This window comes from Panthera uncia, chromosome D2, assembly GCF_023721935.1.
Source record: "Panthera uncia isolate 11264 chromosome D2, Puncia_PCG_1.0, whole genome shotgun sequence".
NCBI classification, from domain to species: domain Eukaryota; kingdom Metazoa; phylum Chordata; class Mammalia; order Carnivora; family Felidae; genus Panthera; species Panthera uncia.
This window is the reverse complement of record NC_064818.1, coordinates 42662453-42668914: the sequence shown is the minus strand read 5'-3', so window position 1 is coordinate 42668914 and position 6462 is coordinate 42662453. Positions and strand designations below refer to the sequence as shown.

The 6462-nt window shown below is 50.0% G+C and overlaps 1 long non-coding RNA gene across 1 annotated transcript in view; it reads right to left on the bottom strand.

Annotated features, from left to right (window-relative positions):
* Positions 1 to 1852: 1852 nt before the first annotated feature.
* Positions 1853 to 6462, bottom strand: part of LOC125932780 (uncharacterized) — a 5278-nt gene continuing 668 nt past the window's right edge. The window contains exons 2-3 of the long non-coding RNA XR_007460751.1: positions 2207 to 2285; positions 1853 to 2114 (exon numbers count right to left, since the gene is read on the bottom strand). This is a non-coding gene — a long non-coding RNA (uncharacterized LOC125932780). The remainder of the gene's footprint in view (positions 2115 to 2206; positions 2286 to 6462) is intronic.

The window sequence follows — 6462 nt, the reverse complement described above, 5'->3', positions numbered from 1 at the left end:
TCGGGCTTGCTCTCTCCCCATCCCAGATCTGCCTCATTCCTGATGACTTTCACATTTTGACCTTTCATTTCCATAACCTCTTCATCTCCAGTTGCACCTCCTCACTTACCTGAGCCTTTCAGCCTCGTGGAGTTCATATTCTAGACAAGCCCACTGGCGACAGCTACCCCGTATCCAAAATCACAAGCACAACCTACCGTTCTCCAACTACCCTCAGTTCTTCTGCTGGAACAGTGAGATCTTTAACCCCCCATTCTTCACAAAACCCTTGTCTCCTGAGTTAAACATCATGATTTTGTTTCATTAATAATCCTTCCCTTGCCTGCCCAATTTCCCTGTTCACTTTTCTTTGTGATATTTATCAGGCAAAACTCCTGATGAACCTGGAGGCCAACTTGCACAGGTGCATGGTGTTCCGTGAAGAGGAGAGCTGGGTGTCAGGTTTGACTCTTCAGCACTCACCTCTATAGCATTCACATGTCCTCCCGAAACCCCTGTGTTGTACTCTGTCTTCTGCTCTCAATCCCCAATCCACTGCCCTTCCCATTTCCCAGCCATGTCTCATCTCCAGGCTCCCAAGTTATAACCCCACCTGCATCTGCATCCTGTGGCTCATGACCCCATCCTGTTGTCCTGGAGGAAGTAGGTCTCCCTCCCCTTGCAAAGGCCACTTCCTGCCCTGGGCTCTGGATCCAAGCTTTTACCCTCCCTGGGATTTTGCCTTTCCCCCTTTTATACCTCTCTCCTGCATTCCACCTCTCCCACTTTCCTGCTTCGCTGCCTAGAAACTTGTCTTAGAATCTTCCATCAGAAAAGCAAAACTGCAAACCCCTTACCCGTTTTTCCATTCCCCTCCAGCTACTGCCCTGTTTCTTACCTCTCCATGTCCTCTCCTTCTGTCCACGTTTCAACCCACCACAGTGTGGCTACTGATGTCACCCTCCCTTCGCTGAAACTACCTTTGTCAAAGCCAGCCATCTTTATATTTCCGCCCCAAGCTCCTTTCCCTCTTCGGTGCCCTTGTTGTGACATTTGACAAGGTTGAGCATGACCTCCATGATAGTCTCTTCTCTGGTTTTCACCATGTTGTCATTAGCTGCCAACTTTCTGCTTCACAGGCTCCTCCCAATGTCCTGCCCAAACTTGAACTTTTGACAGTCCCCAAGGGGCAGATCTGTGCTACTTCTCCTTCCTCTGTTCTCCTTTCTTGGTGACTTCATCTATCCCAGGGGCTTGTCATCTCTACACATCAAACTACTCCAAATGCTGATCTCTAGCCCAGACGTTTCCTCTGAGCCTTGACATCTGCAGGCATGTTTCCCACATACCTTGGCCTTAAGAGACCCCAGAGGGATTTCTCCAGCCTCCTCCTTTCCCAACATCCCACCTCACAAAATGTCTCCAACAACCATCTAGATACTTGAGCCTGAAACAGAAATCTCCCTGATCCTTCTTTTCCTCACTTTCCACATTCCATGCAGTAGACCCCCCAACATAATAAGGAACTAGATCCAACCAGATGGAAGCCAGGGGCACCTCACCTCATATACAGGTGATCGGACACCTCAGACAACACTGGCCATGTTTCTATCCTTGCCCCCTGTTCCTGCAGGCCCTAGGAAGGGAGGCCTGAGGAGTAGGGAAGGATATGAAAGGAATCTCTTAGAAATCATGCTTCCTCCCCAGGACAAAGATTAGCCATGGCATGAGAGACAGTGGAGGAAGGCATGAAAAGGGGTGAAATAAGCTTGGACCTCTTGATAATTAAAAGTGACTTAAACTTTTGGGTGTCATTCTGGAACCAAGGTGAATGACTAAAGGAAAAGAAACTTTTAATATTTTTATCCTCTTGGGTTTTGGTTGTTCAATAAGTCACTGACAATAAATGTGACCTCATCACCTACTGTGTAAGATTTTTCAAAGGTTTTCTATTAAACTTAAAATAAAACTCAAACTCCTCACAAGGGCCTCTGTACAGTCTGTGTTAGGTGCAGGGGATTCATTGGTGAACAAACTCAGCTTTTTACCTTCCTTCATGGAGTTTTCAGTGGGTAGGAGATGTAGACATCAGGCAAATAATTGCTGTGTCCCCAAAACAGTATAAATCACGATGTCTGTGAAGGAAAAGTGAAGTGTGTTAAGATGGGTTGTGAGGGGTCTGTTCTGGATGCACATCTGAGAAGGTTCCTGAAGAAGTGTCACTTACAGTTGGATCTAAAGGGCTAGCTTGACGCTGGCAGTGATGGGGGAAGAGCATCCTGGATTCAGGTAGAAGGAATGGAGGCCTAGAGAGATAAAGAACTGGGTAAGGTGAGGCTAGGAGCCTGAGGTGAGGCTAATAGGAGGCAGGGAGGAAGCAGGGAGATGAGGGAGAGGGAGGTGAGGCTGTGAAGAGGGAAGTAAGGCTGGGAGGAAGTTGGTGAGACTGGGAGGAGACAGGGAGGCTGAGGAGGTGAGGAGGGAGGGGAGGCTGAGAAGAGAGAGGTGAGGCTGACAAGAGGGAGGTGAGGCTGGGAGGAGGGATGTGAGACTAAGAGGAGGTAAGGAGGCTGGGAGGAAGCAGGGAGGCTGAGAGGAGAGAGGGGGGACCGGAGGAGGGAGATGAGGCCTTGTGTGAGTGAGGAAGAGGAAGAGAGAGGGTCTGATTTTCAATGAGTGAGCTTTTAGAAGGTGGGTGTGCAACCCCATCCAGGGTAGGTTTATAGAGACCACTCGGGCTGCTGGGCTGGAAGGCTGGCGAGCTGGGAGCAACAAGGACTGGGCATTGAGTGACTACTCTGGTGTCTGTTGTGGTGCACCCCCTCCTCCAGTGACTGGCCCTAGATGGATGGAGTTTTTAGGGTGTGGCAGGGAGGGAAGTTCTGAGCCATCCTGGAGCTCAGGCTGGTGGTCTTCCCTTAGAATCAGCACTCATAGCTGGGAGATGCAGACATGCCAGAATGGGGCTGCTCTGGGGCAGGGTGTGGAACAGGGGAATGGGAAGAATCCTGGCTCCATGAAATGAACAAATGGGCATTGTTATTTTTCCCCCCATTCACATGAGAGAAGGAAGCTTTATCTGCATTGCCCTTTGCTGTATCTTCAGTACCTAGAACAGTTCTCTGGATTTAGTGCTCAGCAAATGCTTGAGCACATGAATGAATATCGTACATGTGTTACACTCATGTGCAAAGGCAGGCTGAGCTGACCAAGGAGCTGGGGAAAGTTTCAGGAGACCCCAGCATCCTTGCCCACTTCCTCACTCAGTGTGCAGGGTCCTGATATGCTTTCACCCCATCAGACAGTTCCCTTCCACCAGTGTGGGTGGCGGGTGGGGCAGGTTGTAGGCAGGCTTTGGCGGAGATGCTAACCTTCTCTATGCTGCTGCCTCCCCCAAGCTCTCCCCAGTTGTGCCCCCTCTCCCCACCCCCCATCAGTGCTGCCTCTGTGACTAATGCTATTTCCCCAAACAGAATGCGCACACAAGTGCTTTAGACAACAACCTGCATTTTTATTTTTTCTCTTGGACTGACTGCTTCGGTGCCCACCAAGGGTTCTCCCAGGGCATCTCATTTGGAAATATTCTGGGCTAGCCATCTGCAGGCAATTGCCTTTAAGACAAAGGCAGTCTGAGACAACTTCATTACCTTTTCAGGGTTTTCTCCATTAAGTTTGGGATGCTTCAACTATGAGGTGCTGCAAGTAGGAGGTATTCTTTGTCTGGAGTATGAGGGCTCCTGGGTTTGCTGTTGACGGAGGACGCTTCCCTCCCCCTTTCCTGGGCCTCAATTTCACTACCTTAATGTGATGTATCTGATGGCTTCTGTGGGGCTGTCTGGCTCTGATACTTCTTCCCAGGGTCTGGCACATGCTGGGCTCTGACCAGCACCCAGGTTTTTGAGAGCTTTTCACAGGGGTCCTGCCTGCTGCCTTTCAGCTCCAGGTTCTGGACCAGGCCCATCTCACCTGCCTGTACTGTTGAGGAGAAGTCTCAGCAGTTGGGGGAGGCTCTCCTCCCCAGGACCCCTCAGCATCTGGGCTTCATTATTAATAGGCATCAACAGTTTGTGCCTTGGTCCCAAGTGTTCAGATGGTGGATGGATTAGACCTCACCAGGTTTGGGCATAGGCTGGGTATGCTGAGTCTATAAGAAGGAGGGAGAACTTGTATTTTTTCCTTGTTCGACATTGTCTGGTCCCAGGTCTTTTCTGAGGCCACCAGGCTGTGCAGTCAGGGGTAAAGGGAATCTGTTAAGAGCCTATGAAAAAGTCGCTAGCAATAAGCATAAAGATTAGCAGGGTAGGGAGGAGGCCAGGGGTGTATGCTAGGGCCTCCCGGTGTGGCCAGGAAGAGTGGTGACTGAAACCACTTGGTGGTGGAGAGGAAGGCTGAGTTCAGGCAACTTTCCTGAAATCCAGTGGCCATGAAGATTGGCAGGGGGTAGAGGGGAGAGGCTGAAGCCCAGGTATCTAGAGGAGACAGGGGAATGTAGGAGAAGGGACAGTTTGGTTATGTTGAGGTTGAGGAGTCCAGGCGCCACAGGAGAAAACAATATTGTGCCATGAAGAACAAAGAGAAGGAGCCCTTTTCTCTGTGCAGTCCCCTAAGGCCATGGCCTAGTGACAAGCCTTGATTCTCTCGCGCTTGATAGAGTTGTGGCAAGGGAAGGTCTCTGATCAATGGAGCATGGCCTTGAGGAGGAGCCAGGCTCCACCTGGGAGACTCCCTGGATCTCCCTTGGCCCATCCATGGAGCCCAGAGGCTCATTCAGTCTGACAGCCCTGGATGTGACACACTGGCTGAGGAGAGGTTGGCAGCTAGGACTCCCAAATGGTCTCAGAAGGAGGTTCATTCTGTGCAAGTCTCCACAACCCCTTTCTGAACATCAGTTCTCTCCCCTTTAAAATGGGATAATCCTTTATGTCCTGCCCATCTTAGAGGGGTGAAAATTAGAGTCTGTGAAAATTAACTAGGCTCATTTCTGAGGCGATATGCCACTATGAACTTAGGAGTTACTGCAGCGCATGGGGCACACAGCGCAGTCTCACCTGGTGAATTAGCACATGTGCCCTGCTCTGTCTTCTCTTCCCTGTCTTGTGCACATGGCTTCCCCAGATTTCCTGGTTGAGCTGGGTCCTAGCCTGCACCCAGGGCTGACCAGCATGTGGGGAGAGACTCCATCATCTCACTTAGCGACTCAGCAGAGGCAACCCAGTCATACTCACTTAGGCAAGGTGGTGGGTACAGGAGTAGGGTTGCCCACCTGCTACCCTGGAGCCCTGTATCCAGTTCATGGTCAACGTCCACTCCCACTCAGGCAGTTCCTCCTTCTCTGGGGACCACCAGCCTCTGGAGATCTATGTTGTTCCTGGCCTTCAAGTTGGCTAATTGGTTCAACCACAGAGGGCCTTGAGAGAAAAATACCACGTGTGTTTCTAAAGGGTTTTTAGGGAGCCATAAAAGTGCCAGGATTTCTTTTTTGTGATGGTTTTTAGGTCCTGATGTAAGAGATTCTTGAGTTTTCCTATGTTTGCCCATGAGTTGCTCTCACTAAAAAACTTCCAGCCTCCTCGGAGGGAGTATTTTCCAGCTGCAACAGCCATGATGGGAAGGGATTCTGCTGGAAAGGTAGAGACACTAGTGGAGGCAGAAACACAGTCCTGATAGGAGCCAGGCACTATGCAAAGCTGGTTGCATATGTTATCTTGTTGTGTTCCTATTAGAAACTGAGGTCATAATGGGATTGTCCGAGGCAGAGAGCAGCTCTGAGAAACCACTGACTTGTCTGGAATCACACAGCTGCTAAGGTTAGGCTCCCCTCCTCCTTGTCAGCAATACTGTCTGTGACACCCTCAGCTCTCACTGACTGACTATGCCCACAGGAGTCCTCAAGGGTAGCTGCACTTCACCATTGAACTCTATAGGCAGTTTCCATAGAGCACCTGAACTGACCCTCTTAAATATAACCCAGATCATTTTTGCTCAAAATGTTTCCAGTGATGTCCACTCATACTCAGAAAAAGATCCAGAGTCCTTTTCATCACCTCCAATGCCCTCACAAAATGGCCACTACTCCCCCTGGCCTTGTCTCTGTCTGACTTCTATCCCTCCATGCTCCTCTGGTGCCTCCTTTTCGGTCCTCATATATGCTAAGCAAGCTCCCACCTCAGGACCTTTGCACTGGATGTCCCCTCTAATTGGATCACTCTTTTCCCAGATGGCCTCAGGTTGATTTCATTACCTTGTTGGAACCTCTGTGCAATACTGCTTCCTAGAGAGGCTTTCCCTGACCGCCCTTCTTGTCCCTGTTCTCCTCTGGCCCTCGCCCTGCTTTATTCCATAGTGTTTGTCATGACCCAATATTATATCACATGTTAGTTGGAAGGTCACTTGATTGTCTCTCTCCTACCAGGCTGCAATAAAAGGAACTATATCTTTCTTGCTCCTGTTGTGTCCTCTATGTTGGTGATAGTGCTGACACAC